Source organism: Aythya fuligula, chromosome 1 (genome assembly GCF_009819795.1).
Source record: "Aythya fuligula isolate bAytFul2 chromosome 1, bAytFul2.pri, whole genome shotgun sequence".
NCBI classification, from domain to species: domain Eukaryota; kingdom Metazoa; phylum Chordata; class Aves; order Anseriformes; family Anatidae; genus Aythya; species Aythya fuligula.
This window is the reverse complement of record NC_045559.1, coordinates 61,676,434-61,701,108: the sequence shown is the minus strand read 5'-3', so window position 1 is coordinate 61,701,108 and position 24,675 is coordinate 61,676,434.

Here is a 24,675-nt window from a genome sequence, read left to right as displayed (position 1 = left end):
GATACTAATCCTCAAAATGGTTTGAAACAGTTGATAGTATCGTGAGGTGCAAGCAGTCTGATGGTAGAGAACACACAGATCTTCTATTCTTCCTCAGTTCCTTCCTTACAAGAATATGTTAATTATATCGAGGATGCCCAAAAATCCTCTTGGTGAGGATTCTTAGTGTGTCAAGACAGTGAACACTAAGATGCTTGTGACTTTAGCTCTGCTAAAATATTGGCCTGGAGAAAATGTTTTAAAATCTTTTCTTCAAAGGCTGGCCTATGCAAGTGCTCAAAAATTAGTTATACCAGACCAGGGTAACAGACAGAGCAGGTGGTGGTGCTCCCATCCCAGCTTGGTTTTGTGTGCTCTGTAGCTATTCTTCAAGACTGTTACATATGCTGTCAGATGATTGCACTTTATGGTGATCTTGCCTGTCAGGTTCATGTAGTTAACTTGCCATCTTTAATAGTTCCAGTGTGGGGATTCCTGAAATAATTACACCAGGCTAACTATCTGAAGTATGAATCACTGCAGATGACACTTGACTGGATGAATTGTAGCACAAACTCTTCTCTCCAGCATCCCATTTATCTGAGATGAGTCAGGAAAGCAGTGATTTCATTTCTATTACAAGCACTATTCTGGGATATGCTTGATATGATTTAGTCATAGGGTTTTTTTTATTATTATTATTATTTTATTTTTTTCCAGAAGGGTTAATATGAACAACAAAGTCATCAGAGAAATAAATGTGGTTTAATTCAGGTCTACACTGTCTGAGGAAAAGTCTCCAGGCAAACTTGGCAAAAAGTGGTGGATAAAAATAAACTTCTGAGTCATGCCAGTGGTTTTAGATTCAGGAGTTTATCTCCACCACATTCCTGAAGACATTACTTTTGGACTTCTTTCTAGATCTGATTAAGAACATGTGAACTATTGATTTTTTAGTTATGTGAATGAACCACACACAAACAAAAAAGCCCTAAAAACATTGAAAACACTGACAGGCAGAGCACTCTTCTAAAAAGTGGAAAAAGAGGGTGTATCCACCAGGAGGCATCCATGTGGAAAAGCATGAAGTAATGTGTCACTTAGCAGACATCTGTGGCATGGCATAAATTCTGCATTACACTAACACAACTCTAGTGGAGCAAGTTGTAGAGAGGGCAGAAAAAAAAACCAACACGTTATTTCTTATTCACATGTGCAGTTGTTACATACAGGTGGTGGAAAGCCTACCTAACTCTTAGAAGTTAAGTCCATGTTGGAAAGGAGGTAAGAGGGAGCAATGTCTAAAGCTAAGGCAGAGTAAGTAGTAGAGAAAGCTATAGTAACAGATTGCTCTTTTCTTTGGCAGCAGTAGCCAGAGACATATTAATGGAGATAACTGGGACAGAGCCCATTCTCTGGTGTGGTTGAAGGTGCTGGTTCTGGAGTTTCTGGCAGTACTGTGGCTCTTCTTATCCCAGTGTTTGAATTTCTGAAAGTTTTCATTCAAGCTAGAGAGGGGTCAAAAGAAGAATGCCTACTCTGTGTGTGTGTGCATGTATTTGTAGGTGTTTGTGAATGTGTGTGGAAGGAGGCCACCCTTTATAAATATGATTTGTGACCACCCTGTTAATGGAATAACCACCAAGTTTTGTGAAAAACATTCATGTCTCTAAACTGTTGCTACCAAGTATACCTCATGTAAACCTCACAGCTAATACTATTGGACTTACTGAAGCTCCAGGTACTGGATAGATTAATTTCTCCTTCCTGAATACTTATCCATATTCTGCAGAATCCTGATATTTTTGCATTCCTTACAAGTTATACAGATTTCCCTTGTTCTCCACCCTCACTTCCTTTGGATCCCAACTCCATATTACCATGTAGAATCAAACAAGCAATCAAACTGTAAAAATGTGAGAGAAGGAATCAGATAAGAAACCCCACTTGGAAACCAGTTGAATTTCTGTATCTAATGAATGGGCTTCTGATAAAGACACTAGTTACATCAGTAGCTGTTCTGACACCGGAAGCCGTGTAGTATTTAAAAAAAAAAAAAAGTGTATGTTGTACACTGTCACAGACATCACACTGGGTAACCTTGGAATAACATAATTTAACTAATAGATTATCTAGGTCAGGATAAACTACAATATAGGTGTACATCATTGTGATTCCTCAACTGCTTTCTCTCTCTTTAAAAATGTTTGGTCCACTACAACTCACTTTCAAAAGTTCTTAGGCTAGCTTAAGAGACATTCCTCCAATTACTTGGTCTTCAGCACTAGCAGAGATTCCCTCTGTGAGATTCCACTGTGGGAAGCCAAAGTGGACATCAGCCACTTCCGGAGTTATGCAGTTCTGCTGCCCCTCAAAATACAAAGATGCAATGTAGCCGTTGGTTTCAGATTCAAATTTAGATAGCAAATATCACTATCTTAAAGATTCTGTTTTGTTTTCAACTAGCTCTGCTTCTGATATATGCTTTGAATTTGTCAGGGTAGACTAAAAATGAGAGACATGGAGAGATTTGAGATTTGAGATTTGAAGGCTCTAGCAAGCAATATCTTAAAGAGGCTAATCTCTGCTTGCTAACCAGTTTTATTAGCTCTCCTGATAACACACCAAGGGCAGCTGTAAACATAAGATTTGCAAAACATCACATCCTTTGAATGGATAACTAAGTAACCATGACACTTGATTTTGAGACAGGGAAAAAAAAAAAAAAAAAAAAAAAGTTGTTGGGTTCTCAAATTTAAGTTTCAAAACAACTGCTATTTTTGGTTTTAATGCTTGGTCTCTATTCTTGCAGACACCAAAACTATCCTTTGTGCTTTTATACAGAGGACATTCAAAGTATATATAAAGGACTGAGATCCTGGTCTCTGTCCTGCAGTTGCACTTCTGTCCCATGCAAATGGCCTTTCAGGCTGTTGTCTGCTCACAGTATCTTTCTACAGAATATTTTCAGTGTGTTTCAAAGTGTCTCATTAATTCACAGCATTCAGTTGGCCATGGAGAGACTTCCTCTGTAGTCTTTTGTTTAGCCATTCATCTGTGATGCAGAAGCATGAAGGCCACATTCCTCCACCCAGGGAATGTTACTGGGCAAGGATGGTAGCTGGAAGGGAAACATATGAGTAAATCCAGGGAGCTGGGGATGTGGATGGCACTTAGTCACTCAGTGGCTCTTTTACATTTGAGTCAAAGTAAACGAATAGTGTGTAAGGGCTCTGTGAGCCCACAGTAAGAAAGAAAAAGACTATCAGATTTCCTCAAATGGGAAGCAAACCTACATCTAAAAGATTATACTGGGGCCATTCCAAAACAACCATTTCACCAACTGATTTTATCCATTCTGCAGGGGCTAACCAGGCTACTGGGGTATCTAATTACAAATGTCTGTTGTAATTCTTACCAGATCATTTCCCATGGCAAGATTTTAAGCGCAAGCAGCTATTCAATGCCTTGAAAGCTCTTCATCATACACCAGCCTTATCTCACATTTCAGTAGCTAAATAGTGTGCATAGACTGATTTATTTTCATCCACCTTGCTGTCAAGCAGATCAGAGCTGCAACTAAGAGTTCTCACCCTTTTTGCACAGACCTTATTCTATGTTGGCTTTGCAGTAGGAAGACGCAGCTCTTTTGCCAATTTCTATTTTTGTCCATGTGTGAGTTCTCTTTGATGGAGTAATGCTTTGCTCTGTGACCTTTCAGTGTTTTCTGAATTTCTGGTAGGTCTTTCCTTTCATAGGAAAGGGGTCTGAAGACAAATGTTAATTTATAGCATCACATTATATGTTTGAAGAACATGTTAAATATTTAAAGAGAGCTGTCCCTGCTCCAAGAATGTCATAATTTAAAGAAGAAATGAGTGTTTTGTTTTGTTTTTATATAATTTATTATTTTGTTTAAAAGATATCAATTCAGATCATGTTTTCTTTATATAGTATATCACATTCTCACTGATGTACAGGAGAGTGCGGTGATACACCATATATTGAGGAGCAAATATTGTTTATTTTCTGTATGAAAGCCATTGTAGGGATTATTTTGAAAATCACTGAATTCCATTAAAAAGACAGTCAGGAACTTGGTAGTTCAAATCATAACTTGTTTCGGGCCATAATGGAGAGAGGGGTCCCTAAAAACAGAGTTGTGGTGATCTGGCTGCTGCAATTCTATTTGTTCACACAACCATTTCTCTCTCTCTCTTGTGTACATGTGGTGGACTGGGATAGCAGCCACGAGAGTATTTGTCTGCATCTCACCTGTATTCAACAGGGCTGTGAAAGGTAAAAATCTGTTGAAATGGCTCTCCTATATAATCTCAGTGACATCAAAAGTAGATGCTGTTCAACAATCAGATTGTCTAAATCTTGTTTACAGTTTACAGGGAGAGACACAGCTTCAGAGAGTGATTTATCCTATTTATCTAAACATCTACCGAACTCAAACTGGGAGTCTCCTGCACATTAGAGATTGCTGTCTCTCCAGGTGTCCCAAACTTCCATTTACACTAGATATTTAGCTTTAAATGACTGAAAAGACTGTGGCAAACCACCTCCTTCCCCTCTTCCCAAAAATCCTGCTGATCACTCTCTCCTGTAGTCTACAGCTGAAATCTCATTCTTAAGAATTTTAAAGCAAATTGGCATTTTATCTGATTTCCATCTTGAGACTTAAAAATCCATCTTGTTTCATAGTTCAACTTACTCTACAGCAAAAAGACATCAATGTGATCAAAGGTGTGACCCAGAGCCAGTAGGCCTCAGGGCTGCAATAACTCACTCTCTTGTTCTATAAATAAGACCAGAAGCAAGACAAGGTAATTTGTCTTTGCATTTGACAAGCAGCGGTATTTTATAACTGTCAGAAGCTAAGGAAAACACCATTTGATTTACATGATGAGAGACAGTGTTACTGGGGCTAGGAAATGCAATTCAATAGAAGTACTCTGAGCTGAACAATACATTCATTAAAAGAGCAGTTTCCTGATTAGACAGTGGAGCAAATAGAGTTTCTTTCCCATTTTGCTATCAGGGCTGCTTTACATAAGCAATAAAACAGAGCAGAGCATACATTTATTTGGCTGCCCCTTATTCTGTGGGTGTATGATGACAGTATTACAGCTTTCCAATGCCACAGGGTGGTTGGAAGAGTTGATGACACTAGATCTGTGCATCCACAAACATACAGTATGAAGGCAGGGTAATATTCCAAGAATCATTAGTGCTTCAGATCCTGCTTCTGGGTTGGAATTTTCACTGTCCAAAATTACTTGACAGAGCAGTTATTTGCAACAAGAACATCACTAGCATCCAAGTGAATACGAGCAAGGTCTGGAAATTTCACCGGTTCATACCCAATATTTGCCATTGCCCTTAAAGCCATGACCTCAGCATTAGGTGATCTGCTCACAGTGCCTGTTGTGAAGAATCATCTGCAAAGAGACTTCTGTGACTTGCAGATTCCTTGCTCCAGATTATATGAATCCTCACTTGATCTGGAGGTTACTTACACAAGATTACATGAGCTCACAGAGTTCCTGAATCTTTCTTCAACTGGATTTGACAAATGTGATCAGTCTATCTTTTAATGTACTCTACTATAAAGAGTGAGCAATCAAATATAGACTTAATCCTCCATATTAATTTCTGCATAACACTAAGCTAATTAAAAGTGAAGTAATATAATAACCACATTAATATATATATATAAAATCATTAAATCAATATGATTCCATTGATTAAATCTCCAAATTCATGCAAGATGTAATGAAACAGAACTGTGATGCTGACATTGCTAAGAGAATTGTTTAAGTTTGACTTGTTTGGGAAAAAAAAAAAAAAAAAAACAGACAGAAGGTTTCTTGTTATCTGAAAAATGAATATCCTTGTGGACACAATTTATTGACTTAATTGATGGAGGATGAAAATATTTATTCAATTTATTCCTTGCAAGACAGAAATATCCATTTTAGTATGTGAACAAAAAAAAAAAATGACCCCAAAAGAACTGTAAAAGAACTACTGTTTCTTTCAAAATTGCCACAGATCACCAGCAGTAGGAGGTGAAACATAATCTCAGTTGCTAACATCTGTTGATTTTTCATTCAATGAACATATATTTTTTTCAAATCAGTCTCTCAGAGAAAGATGCTGTTTAAAAATTTTTGAAAAGGGGTAAATAAAAATAAATAAATAAATAAATAAATAAATCAGAATTCTTGATTAAAAACTTCTTGATAAAACTCTTTGATTAATCAATTGAAATAGTATAAAACCAACATGCTAAACTGTAAATGAATCAAAAACTGCTTAAATAATTTTTTCAAAATATTTTTAGAAAGAGAAATTGTTTCCCAGCTGCTGTGTTTGTACTCCAATCCTGTAGGATTTGGCTCTTTGCTTAGTGTATTTAACATTTTTTTCTTGTATTTAAGTCTTCTGACATAATCTTGAAAGATATCCTTAACTCATATTAATAAAATTTTCAGGTGAGAGAAGATGAATGATAAATAAAACAATGACTAAATATAGTTGACTATAGAAAATATTAAGATGAGATGTTCACTATGAGGTGGCAAAAAAATGAGAAGAAGCAAAATCTGTTAGAATATTTTGAAGTAATTTCAAGCTGTGCAGAAGAAAAGGATCTGGGGTGTTTGTCGATGCTTGCCTGAACATGAGCTGGCAGTGTGCCCAGGTGGCCAAGAAGGCCAATGGAATCCTGTTTTGTATCAGGAAGTGTAGCCAGGAGTTCCCTTGTACTCTGCTCTGGTGAGGCTGCACCTCAAGAACTGTGTTCAGTTTGAGGCCTCTCAGTAAAAGAAGGGCATCGAGGCTCTGCAGTGTGTCCAGAGAAGGGGTACAAAGCTAGTGAAAGGCCTGGAACAAAAGTCCTATGAGGAGCAGTGATGGAAATTTGGGTGGTTTAGTCTGGAGAAGACTAAAGGTTCAGGGGAGACCTTATTGATCTCTACAACTACCCGAAAGGGGGATAGTTGAAAAGAAAAAAGGGGGCCAGCCTCTTCTCACAGATAACTAGCAATAGGACTAGACGAAATGGCCTCAAGTTGTGCTAGGGGAGGTTTAGGTTAGAAATTACGAGACATTTCTTCTCAGAAATGTCATCTGGAGTTAGAATAGGCTGCCCAGGAAGGTGGTGGAGTCACCACCCCAGGGGTGTTTAAGGAAAGGTTGGATGTGGTGCTTAAGGACATGGTTTAGTGGGTGATACTAGTGGGTAGAGGTATGTCTGGACCAGATGATTTTGGAGGTCTTTTCCTACCTCAACAATTTTATTATATGATTCTATGATATCTTTCATAACAGGAAGCTTCAATTCATCATTGCTAAATAGATCTTATCATATGAAACATTCATAAGGAATTGAGTTTTATTATGAAGAATTTTCTGTTCATCTGTTTCCAGTATAACAATAGTGGTCAAAATGGTTGCCATCATTTTGAGATGTGCAATTGGGGAAGTCCTGAACAGGTGAATTTACGTTCTTTCTTGTAATTGGCACCGATGTGTCTGCTATTGGTGTATGATATCTGTTTATGTCCCACAGTTTAAAAAGGGAATTTCAGAAGCTGTGGAGGGTTTAGAGAATATTAATGAGAAGATGAATCAGTTAGAAGCATTAGAAGCATGTCTTCAGAACTTAATCTATTTAGCTCACCAAAAACAAGCTACAAGTAAGTTGGTTATATTAGCAATTTGGGATTCTTATTCTTTTTTTTTTTATTTTTCTTATGTTGTGTAAGATATTTTTATCTTATGCTGCATTGTTTGCAAAAGCAGGACTTTTTTTTTTTTTTTTTTTTTTTTTTTTTTGATGCAGGCAATACATTTGGCATCATTGAAAATGTGTATTAGATTATTTGTTTTCTTGTTTGTTTTCCTCAAAGAGGTATTCTAGTTCAAGGAGAATTCGTGGACATGAAAAGGGAATTAATAAAGGGCAATCCAATAGCTTGTGTTAGGAGGAGGTCAGACTTGCAGATTGTGATGTGCTTTCCTGGACCTGACATCTATTAAACCCGCATAAGCACATACTCTGGTAAAACTTGACATTGCCATTAATGCCTCTCTGCTAAAAAAAGTGAAATAATATAGGTTTGTAACTGTGTAATACATGCATAATTCTATAGATTAAGGAAATTATGTAAACTTTTAATAAAAAAGTAAAAAATCAAAAAGAAGGTACAGTCTTCTTGTCCTTGGAGTAAACACATCATTTTAAAACAAACAAACAAACAAAAAACACAAACAAAGAAACAAATAAAAAGTTTAAAGTAAAAGACATTAATCAGTACTGGAGAGGAAAAGCACTGACAATCAGGACCAGCCCTGGGATGCAGCACAGATCTCATGCCAGACTGGCTCCAAAGGTCCAGAGTATCTTAAAGGTTGTATCTGATTTTGTTAGAGCTTCCACATCCACTCAAAACTCAGAGTAATACCAAAATACGTTTTACATTTGAATTAGTAAATAACTGTTAAAGTCAATGTTCAATGTCAATACTTATGCTACACAGAGAAAAATAGTAGGAAACATATTTATGTATCATAAATAATGATACTCTGAATCACAGGTTCCAAAGCTTTTTCTTTGAGATGTGGGGGTAACATTCAAAACTCTTGCTGATTTTGTTACTAGGGCAAGAGTGAGGTTTCCATATGACTGGTACTCTGTGAGCTTCCTAGATTCTGTCTGTGAGAAGCAAGAACAAAGTATCCCCTGTGTTTATACCTCCAGGTGCCAGTGGTTCTGGGCTATCACTAGATTTGGGTACATGGGAATGAACAGCAACTTTTGTACTTTGATTCATGTTCTCCTTGTTTGTGCATGTATATCTTTCCTCCACTACCACACCTGGGCAACTCCAGTGTTACTGCATTACTATATTGATGGTTGACTTTTCTTTTCAGAGATTATTACAATGAATTTGGACTTTTCACTGAACTACTAGCAGGTTCTCCTGCTTTTCCTGTCTCCTACATCCAGCAAAGGAGGCAATAACAATCTCATCACTGTGCATCTTAGACACCAAATTAGTGTATTTATGAAGGGTAAAGGTTGTTCCAGAGTGACACTCCATCAGAAAAGAGAGGTCTGGCTTCCACTCTTAGATGACCCCTCTTGCACATGGCTTCCCATATTTTCTCCCTTCACAGTTAAGACATGACTATAGACTGCACCAATCATGCTGACTGGCAAGGCAGTCAGATAGCAAGCTTATATTGCACTAATGCATCTTGCAGAGACAAAGTTTTCAGGCAGTGACTGGTGTTACATCAAGTACTGAATGTACTGAACAAAGAAACAAAAACTTTTTTGCAATGCCTTTTTGCAATTCTGCTTTCTGATAATATGGTATAGCAAGACATCTTTTAAATGACTGCAGGAAGAAGAGAGAATGCTATGCAGACATTTCATAGTGGATGTAAAACACTTCATGTCATTATTTAGGCACAGCCATTAGAGCTTATTCACTTGCTCTTATTAACTTCAAGGAAGCCTTAACATGGCATAAAGTTCCTGTAGTCAGCAAAACTGATATCCATATATACTTTACCTTTTGAACTCATAACTGACAGCTGCTGCTATGATTTTGTGGCACTTCTTATTCCCTTTGGATGTCAGACCTTAGCATTTGATACTAGAAATGGTGAAAGTTACCTAATTGAAGAAGAAAATGCAGGAATGTTCTTTATCTCCTAGAAGTCCAGAGATGATCCAAAAAATAAAAATATCCAGCTCTGCTCAGGAACTAAATTAAATTGTGCAGTCATGAAGGAGCAACTCTCTGTCTGTTTTTCTTATATGGGGGACACTCGACTAACACTGTTATGTCATTACTAGGGCTTCATTAACAGTTCCCACCTTTAGTATTCATTAAGCTGCATGGACGCCATTCCTCAGTGATGTCCAGTCAGTGGTGTGTTCACAGACAGAAGGCTAGCAAGGCTTTTCAGCATGAGAAGATCAAAGAAAGCTGGAATTCAAAAAGAAGCCACCACCATCTGCTGCAAGGTACATCAGGGTAGGTAGCCACACACCGCCCCTTGAGTGCAGCTCCCAGAGCTGGTGCTGCAGGGGCAATACAAACACACACAAAGGATGAAGAGACCACTTGACTTGCAGCAACACGTAGAATATTTGACTTCCTTCCTTCCTTCCTTCCTTCCTTCCTTCCTTCCTTCCTTCCTTCCTTCCTTCCTTCCTTCCTTCCTCCCTTTCTCTCCCTATTTCTCTTTCTTTCTCTTTCCCCTTTTCCCTCTTTTTCTCTTTTTTTCTCTTTCTTTTTTTTTTTCCCCTGCATTGAATAAATTTTGTGAAATAAAAAAGAAAAAACTTCTATTCACTGCTGTGAATCAGACAGACCAAGTTCATTAAAACAGATCTCCAGTAGCTCAGTTGAGTGAGTGCCCCCTTCACTCTGATAAAAAATCAGTCTTTCTCCAAACAAATGAATGTTTAATCGTTCATTAAAATGTATCTGCTTTAACAAGAAAGAAAGAAATGGACACTCTGTAGCCTTGTGATTTATCAGTTCCTTGGAGGTAGGAGAATTGCAGATCTTGAAACAGAATCATCAAAACTCAAGTGAACAGTCTATGTAGTACACTGTTGGCAATTATATCTTGAGTCTCTCTGATTTTTTCTAGAAATATTATCTTCCACCAAAACAATTCTTTCCTGAGGACACTTTCATTGAAATAGGTACATTCCTACATAGAATTTTAATTGAATCAAATCAGTGTTTTCTGTCCAAAAACAAAAATAAACAAACAAACAAACAAAAAAATAAATCACTAAACCACACCATCAGGAAATGCCAGCATATCTTTGCTAAAACTATTTATTTCAGGGTTAAGATTAAAGCCTTTTCTGCTAGAGGTAACCTTCTAGAAAACAAACATCTACAAGAAATCAGGTGACTCCAGTATCCAATTAGCTTCAGAGAAACCTGTAAAGGAAGTTTTTTTAAAAGGACCCCACACTTCTGTGACACTGCACTGACTATTTTCTACTCAAGAGTTGACTACTAAGCAAAGCAAATAAATACAGTTTCACTAAACGTTTTTTAAAACTCAATATGGTTGGAAATAATAGTACATACTCTTTTTTAGATGTATTCATTTAAATGTTTCTCTTTAGGACTCCACTGGCTCCTCCTCTGGTACCTGAGGAGCCTGAAGCCAACAGGTTCTTGTATTTATTCTCTTCAGAAATCTTCCCAAGAAGCTGTTGTGAAGCTACTTGCTTTCCATATTTGGTTCTGGTTGTGGGAATAGAAATGTTGTTTTTGCAGAGTTACATTGTTTAGGAGGAGGGAATGTGGTACTGAGATATGCTTACAGTGATAAGAAAGTTTAGCAGGCGACCTTGTAAAATGCAGACAATCAGACTCCTTAGGACAATTAGGTGAAAATCCTGGTGTCAAGTCAAGTCAGATAAGTGAAGAAACATTACCACTTCAAGCAGTAAAAATGTCAAAAGAAATTTGAAATTTAACAGGACGGCGACTGAAGGCCATGCATTGTTTGTGAAGCATCAGATAGATTGTGAATCTGGACTACCCACTCAGTGGGGAAACAGGGGAGGGTCCTGCCATCAAAAGGTATATAAACTGTGTTTTGGAACTAGTAGATGTGCTCTCTCCTGCTTGTGGGGCGCTCACCATTGCAATCGCGAATAAATTACTACTTCACTGAGATCCTCGCCTGAGCCTAAGTTATTGGCTACGGAGTGTTTCTCACATGGTCCTGACAGGATAATTGTCTAGGATTGTTAGCTGAAAAAAGTCACTTTTCAGAATTTGTAGCTGAACAGAAATGGCATTTTTAATAAAACCTTTGAAAAAAATACCAAGTTCTTCACAGTACTGGTGATTTTGTGTAAAGCATCAGGAAAGATTCTATTTAGTGTCTCCTTGCTCTCAAGCACACAACAACGTTACTCCAAGTGAACACAAAAGGGAAATTTTTGATCACCATCTTTCTCTATATTTGCAGGTGCTTATGCAAACCGGAAGATGTTGTGCAAGGGGTATTTCTTGTATGCACTCACTGATCCCTGCTTATTTGTTCTCACACTGTAGTTCAGGGGCTGTCAGAGATAATTTTTCTTAACCATCAAGACAGAACTGGAATTCAGCCCAGATGCTGGAGAAAGCTCTGGGTGTATCTTGCAGTCTATAAATAATTTGTTCAAATACTGCCACATCATCTGTGCACAATAGGATGTGGGAGAGCTTCTCTTTGCCACCTATGTAACAATGATTTCTCACACAATGTGCCAATTGTAAGCTTTTGGAAAGCACTCCCAGGAAATGTCACTTGCTTTGCTTAAATCCAGAAGACAAAGTGCTGGAGTTCCCCATGCTTTTTCTCTCCCCATGCTCTTTCTCTCCTCTAGGATCTCCACTCTTATATCCTGCTTTTCTATGCAGAGGGGATTATAATTTTCAGTGATGCCAGCATTAGTACTCCAGTTATAGATTTTCTATAGCAGAATACTGTACTGAATACTGAGTTTAAATGCTTTCACTAGTGTCACACATGCTGTCTTACTTTGAAGGAGCCCTGCTGCCTAGTGAATTACTCAAAAGACAGTGAAATCTTCAGATGTAATGTTGATTCTTCCACATATTCTCTATGTAGATTTCAACAAGGAACTTATTTCATGTTTTTACTGTCTCTTAAATAGAGCTGACAGTACTTGCTGATCTTCAAGATACATGCTGTGGCTAATTAGCTAATGTTTATAGGGTATTTTTTATTTTATTTTTTTTTTTTTTAAAAAAAAGCTATTTTCATTGGAAAATACAATTTGCTTGATTTTTTATTTTTCCCCTGAGAAGCTATTCTCTTTCTTCTAGAGGATGTAACAAAACAGAAGAATATGGTCCCTTCCATCTAACAGGAAAAAAAAAAAAAAAAAGTGGAGTTCTATAGTTTGAAGTTTAAAACAAGTTTCCTTTCTGCAGATCCTGCCCAGTCTACTGCTGGTAGGAGGATGCAATCCTGCACCACACCCACACCACCCTCATTTGTAGTTACACAAACAAGCCTTTGTATTGTTTAGTGTGGGGAAGGTAGCAGAGCAAAGGCTCCATTACTTGCCTAAATGGGATGGAAGATTAAAGTTCACCTTCCCCAAACCTGCGTGTGACTTGAGATATTTGAAGAATGAGCCAGAAAAATAGATTTCTCTTTCTTATATAACCATATTTGAAAGTCTGAAAAGCCTGATGCTTGTGGTAAGGCCCAACTGGAAAAAAATGGCATATCTCCTAATATGTGGTAATTCATCACAGGTACTCCCACAAATATTTGATTTGATGATGCAGCTGTAGTTCATTGTTTTTTTGTCCTCATGTGGAAATGGAACAGAAATCAAAGTAAGTTGTAAATGGATTTTCCACTGATAAAAAGTTCATTTGAAGTTTGTCTTTGGCTACTTAGAGTAGATAATAATAGAAATGAACTGTTTAACTCATTTATTTTTTAAAACCTAGGGGCAAAGGTTGGATTTCCTTATGATCCCACTACCCTAACAATTTAAATTTTTATCTTCTTCAATGAGGCATAAGGGGAATTATAATTTTTAGTGTGACCACTACATCTGGACAACACTGTAAAGTCTTTTAACTGATGAAAAGTTTGACTTCTGATTATTATTTCTAAATTTTCAGGCAATAAAATGTTGTCTGATTTTACTGTGACATAGCCGTAATATAGATAGTTTGGGTGGTGATGGTGAATTTTTATTTCTTATTTCGATTTTTTAGTGAAAATCATCACTGGAATAAGAGAAAAAATAAAGGTGAAAGTAAATTGAAAACTTTAAGAATGTTTCCCTGATTCCCAAACAGCTCTAACTCAGCTTTTCAGAGCCATAAGCATTCAAGTGAAAAAATAAATTTTCAGCAAGGGTTTGCTTCCAGGTTTTCTTCTCCATAACAAATATGTTTTCAAGTGAAAACAGGGAACAAATCAATCATAGCCAACTTTAGAGTAAGCTTTATGGATTTAATGAATTTTTTCATTACCTCCAGCTGCAGAATTCTGTTTCCTGAGTCAAACACACCTGATCTTCTCTGCCCTCCCCCCTCGCCCCCAGGCTATGGCTCCTGAACTGCTCATGAGATTTGTTGACGGCCTCAGGAGTCTCTCTAGTTTGCCTACAGTTTTCCTGAAATGCTGTCCTAGAACAGGACGTCATATTTTACCTGAAGTCTCTTTACTACTGGTACGGGTCCAACATATTTTTTTACTTATGCATTTCAAAACGATGTTTATTTTCTCTATCATGACATAATTTTTTATTTATTTATTTTTTTGGACTCTGTTTGGGATTATTATAAGCCATGATTTTGCTGTTATTATTGTTTTGTTTGATTGTTTTCTGTGTGGTCAGGCATTTCTCATTTCTACTTGTGCTTTAGTGATTTTTGAATATTTAAAACTTGTGTTGTTCTTTCTTTGTTTCTTAAACTGTACTAAGTTTAAACTAATATCTCAAGATAATTTTGAATTTGAATTCTATCCTTTCAGGGGTTGGGAACCTCTCACAGCTTGCCATTCACCCTCATGTTCATATGCGCCTTGTCCATTCTGTTATGCAATTTACAAAAGTGGAATTTATCCTTTCAGTTCCCAAGTAGTAAGTCTTCCTAGTTTGGCTGTAATTCAGTTCTGATAGTTCTGACATTAATAACAATTTTTGAACTGTTTTGGATCCATCTAAGATATATTACAGCCACACCATTAGGAACATTCTCTAGAATATTTCTGTGAAGAGAGAGAGGTTGATGACTTCATGACTTAATATGTCTTCTTCTGTGAAGTTCTTTTCATAATCTAAAACATCTATTTGAGTTTTCCTTGAGGCTTAATTTCCAGGGAGAGTCTATAATTCAACATAAACAAACATTTTTTTAATATATATATTCTTTTTTATAACTGAAATTATCAATAGTACTCCTATTGCTCTGAGAGTGGGGGGTTAAAAAATGAGGTTTGGAAGAGATTTTGAGTTAAATCCTGTTGTTGGTCAGATTCCAAAAGTCTGTGCTTTCTGTGGGCTTTAAAATTTGGTTTTGAGCTATGTTTAAAACAAGTAAAAACATGACTACAGTAAAATTATTTTGCACTCTGTTTAATCTGTAAGTATGGACAGATAAGCCATATTTAAGCAGTACTTCCAAACATCCTTTTAACTAAGGGTTTATTCTTCACTACTCCTCACCTTGTGCAGTCATCTGCATCTCTGTAAAGACATTGTATGTGCCTATTCTAACCCAGAAACATTTCACTTTCAGCTTGCATATAGTGAGACAAATCCTTAGCTGGGGAATGTAGGTAATGCTTTATAAACTTCACCAAAAATAAGTAAAAGAACAACAGCAACAAAACAACAAACCTCTGATTTAAATCATCCGAGGATGCTTTGGCCCATTTCCTTTAAGTTTTGAAAATAGCACCTATATACATCTCTCCTTGCCAGGTCCAGCACCCACCTATCCCAGAAGGTTATTTCATTTGTAGACTGATTAATAGTGAAAAGGAAGGACTGAGTCATTTCTGAACACTGCTTTGCATAAAAAAAAAAAAAAAAAAAAAAAAAAAAGAGTAAAGGAGAACACTACCTTTTTCAGTCCTAATTGCAGTGCAGATCACCTGGTTTATTGCCTCTAGCTAAATCTCCTAATTACTGAAAATGTTTTAATCATTATGTTCTCTTGAAGTGAATGTAATATTATGACATCTGTTTCCAATACAATGATCAGCAGCTGAACTGCCTAACCACTGCATGGAGCAAATCCCTTCAATGACTTTGTTCCTTTCATCACTCAGCTATGTCCTTTAGACCGTGACTAGCTCAGGAGATTTTCCCCTCTGCCAGCTGCTGTTATTCGGTTCCAAGAGGTGATTACTGGTGGGATTTGCAGACAGGTACGGTCACCTTCCTACACTTTCCTGGCTCATTAATGCTGTTTGCTTGGGCTGCTGGTGGGGGCTGCAGGGAGCTGAGAAAAGCTGAGACTTTCTGTGCTGGAGGGCAAAGTGTTGCTGCTGTTACCCAAAGTGGATCTTGTATATCTTGGAGAACCATGATAAAAGCCACTGGCAAATAAGTGAAAGATATCACTCATGAGAGAGAGAGTACTTGTGAGCACTGTTTTAGCTATTGCTGCTATTCAGAGCAATAGTTGTGCACATATTAAGTGGTTTCTAACTGTTAAAAAAAAAAAAAAAAAATATGAGGGACTGATGCATGTGCCCTTGTGCCAAGATCTACATTTATTCTTGCAGCTCCACTCTTTTGGTTGTTGAACTTATTGGTACCTTTGTGCATTTTTCTCAATCTCACTAAATGCAACTGGGGCATCTCTCCTGACCAGAAAGGTACTGAAGTGTGGCTGTTATTACAGAGCTGTTCATGGTGTGCAACCTGCATGGCTGAGGTAAAAAAAAAAAAAAAAAAAAAAAATTGATTCTTCCCTTAATTAGAAACTGAAACAACCTAGATAAAAAGCAAAACTGTGTCTCTGACAGAAATCTAGTCATTTAATAAATTGGGTAGAGAAAATGGTAAAGCTGGATATAGCATAAAGGACTGAACAAGCTGTATAGGTGCTTGACTTTATACTTGTAAATAGAACTATTGAAATCAATCCCGACATTGACCTGCCTACAGGTAGTCAAAACTGAACGCAGTACTTGAGGTGCAGCCTCACCAGAGCCAAGTACAGGGAGACAATCACTTCCCTAGACCTTCTGGCCACACTGCTTCTTATGCAAACCAGGATGCCGTTGGCCTTCTTGGCCACTTGAGCACACTGCTGGCTCATATTCAGCTGACTATCCACCATCACTCCCAGGTCCTTCTCCGCCAGGCAGCTTTCTAACCGCTCATCTCCTAGCCTATAGCTCTGCTTGGGGTTGTTGCACCCCAGGTGCAGGACCCAGTACTTGGCCTTGTTGAACTTCATACAGTTGGCCTCAGCCCATTGGTCCAGCCTATCCAGATCCTCCTGCAGAGCCTTTCTACCCTGGAGCAGATCAACACACACACCTTACTTGGTGTTGTCTGTGAACTTACTGAGGGTGCACTCTATCCCTTCATCCAGGTCATCGATAAAGATATTAAAGAGGACTGGCCCCAGTACCAAGCCCCGGGGAACACCACTAGTGACTGACCTCCAGCCGGATTTGACTCCATTCACCACGACTCTTTGGGCCCGGCTTTCCAGCTAGTTTCTAACCCAACAAAGCATACGCCAGTCCAAGCCAAGAGCAGCCAGTTTCTCAAGGAGAATGCTATGGGAAATGGTGTCAAAAGCCATACTGAAGTCAAGGTAGACCACATCCACAGCCTTTTCCTCATCCACCAAGCACATCACTTTGTCATAGAAGGAGATCAGGTTTGTCAAGCAGGACCTGCCTTTCATAAACCCATGCTGACTGGGCCTGATCACCTGGTTGCCCTGCAAGTGCCGCGTGATGACACTGAAGATAATTTGCTCCATGAGTTTCCCTGGCACTGAGGTCAAACTGACAGGCCTATAGTTCCCCGGGTCTGCCCTCCGGCCCTTCTCGTAGATGGGCATCACATTTACTAGCCACCAGTTGACTGGGACCTCCCCCGATAGCCAGGACTGTTGATAAATGATGGTAAGTGGCTTGGCCAACTCCTCTGCCAGTTCTCTCAGTACCCTTGGGTGGATCCCATCTGGCCCCATCGACTTGCGTACTTCCCAGTGCCGTAGCAGAACGCCAACCATTTCCTCATGGATAGTAAGGGCCACATTCTGCTCCCCATCCCCTTCCACCAGTTCAGGGTACTGGGTATCCAGAGAGCAACTGGTTTTGCCGCTAAAGACTGAGGCAAAGAAAGCATTAAGCACCTCCACCTTTTCCTCATCTTTCCTAACTAAGTTCCCCCCTGCATCCAGTAAAGGCTGGAGATTCTCCTTAGTCCTCTGTTTTGCATTAATGTATTTGTAAAAACATTTTTTGTTGTCTTTGATGGTAGTGGCCAGATTGAGCTCCAGATGAGCTTTGGCCTTTCTAATTTTGTCCCGGCACTGCCTCGCAACATCCTTATAGTCCTCCCAAGTGGCCCACCCTCTTTTCCAAAGATTGTAAACCCTCTTTTTCCTGCTAAGCTCAAGCCACAATTCTCTGTTCATCCAGGCCAGTCCTCTTCCCCGCTGGCTCGTCTTTGAGCACATGAGGACAGACCGTTCCTGCGTCATTACGATTTCCTTCTGGAAGAGCACCCAGCCTTCCTGGACTCCTCTGCCCTTCAGAACCGCCTCCCAAGGGACTCTATCAACCAGTGTCCTGAACAGTTCAAAGTCGGCCCTCCAGAAGTCCAATACAGCAGTTTTACTGGTCCCTTTCCTGGCTTCTCCAAGAATGGAGAACTCTACCATTTCATGATCACTCTGCCCAAGACAGTTTCCAACCACCACATCTCCCACCAGTCCTTCTCTGTTTGTGCAGAGAAAGTCTAGCAGGGCACCTCCCCTGCAAGGCTCACTAACCAGCTGTGTCAGGAAGCTATCTTCCACACTCTCCAGAAACCTCCTAGACTGCTTTCTCTGGGCTGTGTTGTGCTTCCAGGATATATCTGGGAAGTTGAAGTCCCCACAAGAACAAGCGCTGACGATTTTGCAACTTCTGCCAGCTGCCTGTAGAATTCCTCATCAGTCTCCTCATCCTCGTTTGGCGGTCTATAACAGACCCCCACCAGGATGCTTCCCTTGTTGCCCTTCCCACTGATCCTAACCCATAGGGACTCAACCTTATCATTCCCAGCCTCAAGTTCCGCGACATCAAAACTCTCTGTGATGAGCCACACCACCACCACTTCCATGCTGCCTGTCCCTTCTGAAGAGCCTATAGCCAGACATTGCAGCACTCCAGTCATGAGAGTGGTCCTACCACGTTTCTGTAATGGCAACCAAGTCGTAGCCTGCCTGCTGCATGATGGCTTCCAGCTCCTCCTGTTTGTTACCCATGCTGCGTGCGTTAGTGTAGATGCACTTCAGTTGGCCCATTGCCTTCTCTCCCAGCCTTGAAATTGTTCCCCCAGGCACAGCTCTAACAAGCCTTGTTTCAGCCCCATTCCCCTTCTCACCTAGTTTAAAGCCCTCCCAATGAGCCCCGCCAGCTCCTGGCCCAGGATCCGTTTTCCTCTTAGAGATAGGGACCCGTCAGCAGCCATCAGGTCAGGTGCCAAGTAAAGCGCCCCATGGTCAAAAAAAAAAAATCTGTGTTGGCAAAAGCCACTGAGCCATGTGTTTATCAGGTGGGCTTTCCATGTCCTCTCTGTACCCCTCCCTGCTACTACAGGAATGGACAAAAACACCACCTGTACTCCCACTCCATCCACTAACCATCCCAGTCCCCTAAAGTCCCGTTTGATGGTCTTCAGGCTTCTCTCTTCAATGTCATCACTGCCAGCCTGGACTATTAAAAGAGGATAATAGTCAGAGGGGTGAACCAGGTTGGGAAGCATCCTGGCAACATCCCAGACCTTGGCCCCAGGGAGTCAGTTGACTTCCCTACGGGTAGGGTCAGGCCGACAAATAGGTCCCTCTGTTCCCCTGAGAAGGGAGTCACCCGCAACAATCACCCTTCTTTCTGTCCTGGTGGAGGCAGTCCTGGGCGTGGAGTCGACTTCCTCGCCTTAGGCATCCTCCTGGGTAGACTTTCTACCTCATCCTCACCTACCCGTCTCTCAAGCTCCAGAGCCTCAAACCTGTTGCGTAAGGGCACCTGCGAAGGTGGGGCCGGTGGGGGAGGGCATTGCCTGTGATGTCGAGCAGGGACCTGTTTCCATTCCTCCTCAACTCCTAGGTCCCCTGCCTCTGCCCGACAGCAACAGGGCAGGGGGTCCACCCCCATTTGGGGTGTCTCATCCCAGAGCCTGTTTTTCAGGCCGCACAGGGAGTCACTCCACAAGTCTATCTCGCGCTCACACTCTCTGATATCCCTCAACCTCTCGACCTCCTCCTTGAGTTCTGCCACGAGGCGGGCCAGGTCATCCACCTGCTTGCACCTCACACACACAGTTTCTTTGCCCCCCGCAGGTGGTAGCAACAGGCTCAGGCACTCCCTGCACCCAGAGACCTGAACTGCTGCAGTTTTGAGCAGGCAGTCGGTCTGGGTGTGTACAGACTTCCTGGAGAGCACACTGTGCCTGGTGTACACCATTGCAGATGAGCTAACAGTAGACCGCCATCAGTGGAGGTGTTTGTATGGGCGGCGGGGAACGCTCTGCCCTTCCTGTGCGAACTGCCATGCTAACTGCCACGCCTCTCCCTTCTGACGTGCCACACCCTGTTTGCCCATCCTGGTCACAGCGCTCCTGGTCACTCGCGCTCCCTAGGGGCAGCTTATGAACGGCTGGGGAGGGGGCGCTGCTGGTTCCGCCTACACCTCCTTCTTGCTTCGTTCACCTCCCTCACGAGGGCTGCCGGGTCCTGGTGGCTCCCTCGAGTGGGCTTGGTGCTGGAAAAATTAGCCCTGCCTGTCCGATCCCCTGCTCTATTGCAGAACGCATCTGCCCTGGAGCCAATCGCTTCAGCAAGTCAAATTTGTGTGGCCAAAGCCCAACTAGAGTTGAAACTGGCCAAGCCTGTGGGAGACAATAAAAAAAAGTTTTTTTATATATGTGAACAGAAAAAAGAGAACCAGAGAAAACATAGGCCTGCTACTTGATGGGGAAGGTCTCCTCACAGACAATGACATAGGCAAAGCAGAGACGTTTAATGCCTTCTTCACCTCTGTCTTCAACACTGATGATCGTCTTTGGGACCCAGGGTGCCCTGAGCTGGAGGACCATGATGGTGGGAATGACAAACTCCCAGCAGTCCCTGAATGTGTGCAGGATTTTCTGCTCCACCTGGATCCTTACAAGTCCATGGGTCCAGATGGGATTCATCCCAGGGTGCATAAAGAGCTGGCTGATGTCATCGTGGGAAGTCTCTCAATTATTTTTCAATGATCTTGGGAATCTGGAGAGGTCCCAGTAGACTGGAAGCTGGCAAATATTGTACCAATTTTCAAGAAGGTTAAGAAAGAAGGCCCTAGCAATTACAGGCCTGTCAGTCTCATGTCAGTGCCTGGTAAAATTATGGAGAAGATGATCCTCGAAGTTACTGAAGCACACCTGGGGGACAATGGAGTCATTGGCTAACATGGGTTTATGAGGGATAGGTCCTGCCTAACAAATTTGATTTCCTTTTATGGAAAAAGATCACCCATCTAGTCAATGAAGGGAAACCAGCTGATGTGATCTTTTTGTACTTCAGCAAAGCTTTTGACACGGTTTCCCATAGGATCCTACTGGACAAAATGTCCAACATACAACTAAACAAAAACATCATACGATGGGTGTTACAATTACAATTGGCTGACGGGCAGGGCTCAAAGGGTTGTGGTAAATGGGACAACATCCAGCTTGCGGATGGTCACTAGTGGGGTTCCTCAAGGCTCCGTTTTAGGGCAAGTCCTCTTCAATGTCTTTATAAATGATTTGGATGTAGGACTAGAAGGTGTTTTGAGCAAATTTGCCAACAACACCAAACTTGGAGGAGTTGTGGACTCAGCTGAGAGTAGAAGGGTCTTGCAGAGACATCTGGACAGATTGGAGAGCTGGGTGATCACCAGCCACATGCAGTTTAACAAAAGCAAATGCCAGGTCCTGCACCTGGGATGGGGCAACCCTGGCTATACGTACAGACTGGGTGACAAGAGGGAAGGGAGCAAGAAGCATTAAGATAAATAAAAAGGTTGTACACAGGCTGAGCTGAAATGTGATGTTAGTGAGAATAATTATAAAAATCCCAGACACATATGCAGCTAGGACTTCCTTCTGGGCATTCACAATTAGTAACCCATGATCAAGGGGGATGGACTTCATGTTCATATTTTTATGATGTTTATCTTTTGAAAGTATGGCACTGACTGGATGTGTTGTCATACTGGCTTCCTCCATTGGGCTGATACCTAGACCTGGGTTTAGAGAGGATCTCCTGCAACATGCAAGATCTTTTTTTACACTATTCTAGCATGTCCAGCATTTTGCTGATGTTCACTAAGCCCCACAAGGCATCTCTGAGAGCACTGAGGCTTTGGATTTTCCCTTTAGAATCTGAATAAGTTGAGAAACAGAAGTGTGCCAAGTCAGACAGAAAATAAATCGTCTGCAGAGCCTGGGATAGAAATCAGATCTGTTAATTCTAGCATACCCCCTTCCCCCCATAAATAAATAAATAAATAAATAAATAAATAAATAAATAAAAATCCCAGTCTTGCTAGATTTTCACATACTAAAAAAAATGCATAATTAATCTGCCAGTGTAATTTGGCTCATTTGCACAATCTTCATCATCTGGAAAACTAAAAAGATTTTCCATGGAAGGATAGTAGGGCTATTAGGGGACAGTTAAGTGAAGAAATTTTGTCTAGGAATATGTGTAGGGACCTTATTTATTTATTATTTCTGAAACAGTTTCTTGAAAATTCCCAGATGCTGTGTCTTCCTCCCTCTACCAGATATTCAATAGCTGTTAACCCGGATACAGCACTGCAAGCCCCCAAGGGTAGAGAAGGAAAGTTGTTTCTGTAGCACTTCATTCTGTGACTGCTTAAAATATGTATAATAACTATTCAAGAAAATCAGTGCTTGTTGTCTACTGTTGGCTGAATGAAGCACAAATATAGACTTAAACCCCATGACATATCAACACAGCATCTCGACATCAAGATGTAGTGGTTTTCCTGCTGATCCAGGCCTGTATTTTTGCAGAACTGTTTTGATGGGCACTTTTTAGAAAAAATGACTCTCTTAAAACCAGTCCTAGGAAAGCCAATGTGGTATCACAGTATCACATTTTCAAAATAGCACTTACATGTGAACCTGAGAAAAAAATATAATTAAATATGAGCATTTGATAAGTTCTCACCATTCTTTACAAGAACACAATAATTACATTCTGTGAATTATTCTCTTGCTACAGTGAAATCTGCTTTTATTTTTTGTTTTGTTTTTGTTTTTGTTTTCCACAAATAATATTGTTCTTATACAAAATAATTCCAGTACATCCTCTTCACATTTTTGGGGTGTTGTTTTCTTGGAATAAACCATTAGATTTGAATGAATGAATGACAGGAAAACCCTCCAAACAAGCAAACAAACAGTGAACCCCAGAAGGCAGAGAATGGTGGGGTTGTGTTTACAGGCAGCAGAGAGCTGTAAGGAAATTAAGACCCGATTTTCCCACAGGCATTCCTGCTTTTCAGTTCCTTTTGACTTCAGCTGGGGTCGTAGGTGTTCAGCATTTCTGAAAGCTATCCTCACACATGCACAGGTTGGCGTCTGCAGGACTAGCTCAGCTCAGAATAGATCTCAGGAGGTTTGAGTCATGGTCTCTTGCTCTAATTGCTACACATTGCAGAGTTTGCAGTGAAATTACTATTGTTATTCAGGAAGGGTGTATTTAATTGTATATATAGATCCACACACTAAGCTAGTGTAAATTGCAGTAATCCCATTGACTTCCATCAGCTGAGAACAATGTCTTTACATTTTAGTAACTACCCCCATAAATGACTGAGCATTTTAACAGAAAGTGAACTAGTTCTGATATTGTATAATACTTGGTGGGTTTTTTTTTGTTTGTTTCACAGAATCACAGAATCACAGAATTTCTAGGTTGGAAGAGACCTCAAGATCATCGAGTCTAACCTCTGACCTAACGCTAACAGTCCCCACTAAACCATATCCCTAAGCTCTACATCTAAACGTCTTTTAAAGACTTCCAGGGATGGTGACTCCACCACTTCCCTGGGCAGCCTGTTCCAATGTCTAACAACCCTTTTGGTAAAGAACTTCTTCCTAAGATCCAACCTAAAACTCCCCTGGTGCAACTTAAGTCCATTCCCCCTCGTCCTGTCACCAGGCACATGGGTTATTTGTTTATGATTCTTTCTACCATCATTTCTAACTGTCCAGCCACAATAACCTTGTGAAAATAGACACATCGTCCTGCTTTCTAATTGTTAACCTTCTAAAATGAATTTGCAGTTACTATCACAATCCTATCTTGATACCACAGCTAATAATTACCACCGGGAAGTAATGTGTGTATCAGAAAGCATGTGTTTATTTGTTTTTTCTCCTCATATATGGGTTTGCTGTTTAAAATATAAATCCACAATAAGTAAAAGATTCTAGCTTATAGAAACACATATTATTAGCAGTAGCTCTTCGAGTGTATGAATAACTGTATGATGTATTGATATGCCAATTAAAAAAATGAGAACTAATGCACTGAAAGGCTTTTGTTTGGTCATAATCACTTATATTTCCTGTTGCACTACAGAAATATACACAGTTACTAATGGTTGGGAATAAAACATGTCTTTCCTCCTTTTTCTTGAATGTTTTTTGATGTGGTTCTCCTTTCAAAGTAAAAATGCAACTGCACATTTTCTCTAAGACAGTAACTAGGTTATTTCATGCAATGTGAAAGCAAATGCTTGCTAATGGCATAATGCAGATCAGTGTTCCCTGAAACACTCTCTTTTTGCCCACGTTAGTCCAGGGAACTTGGAATAAAAGACAAATTTTAAAACCAGCTCTCCGCAGCA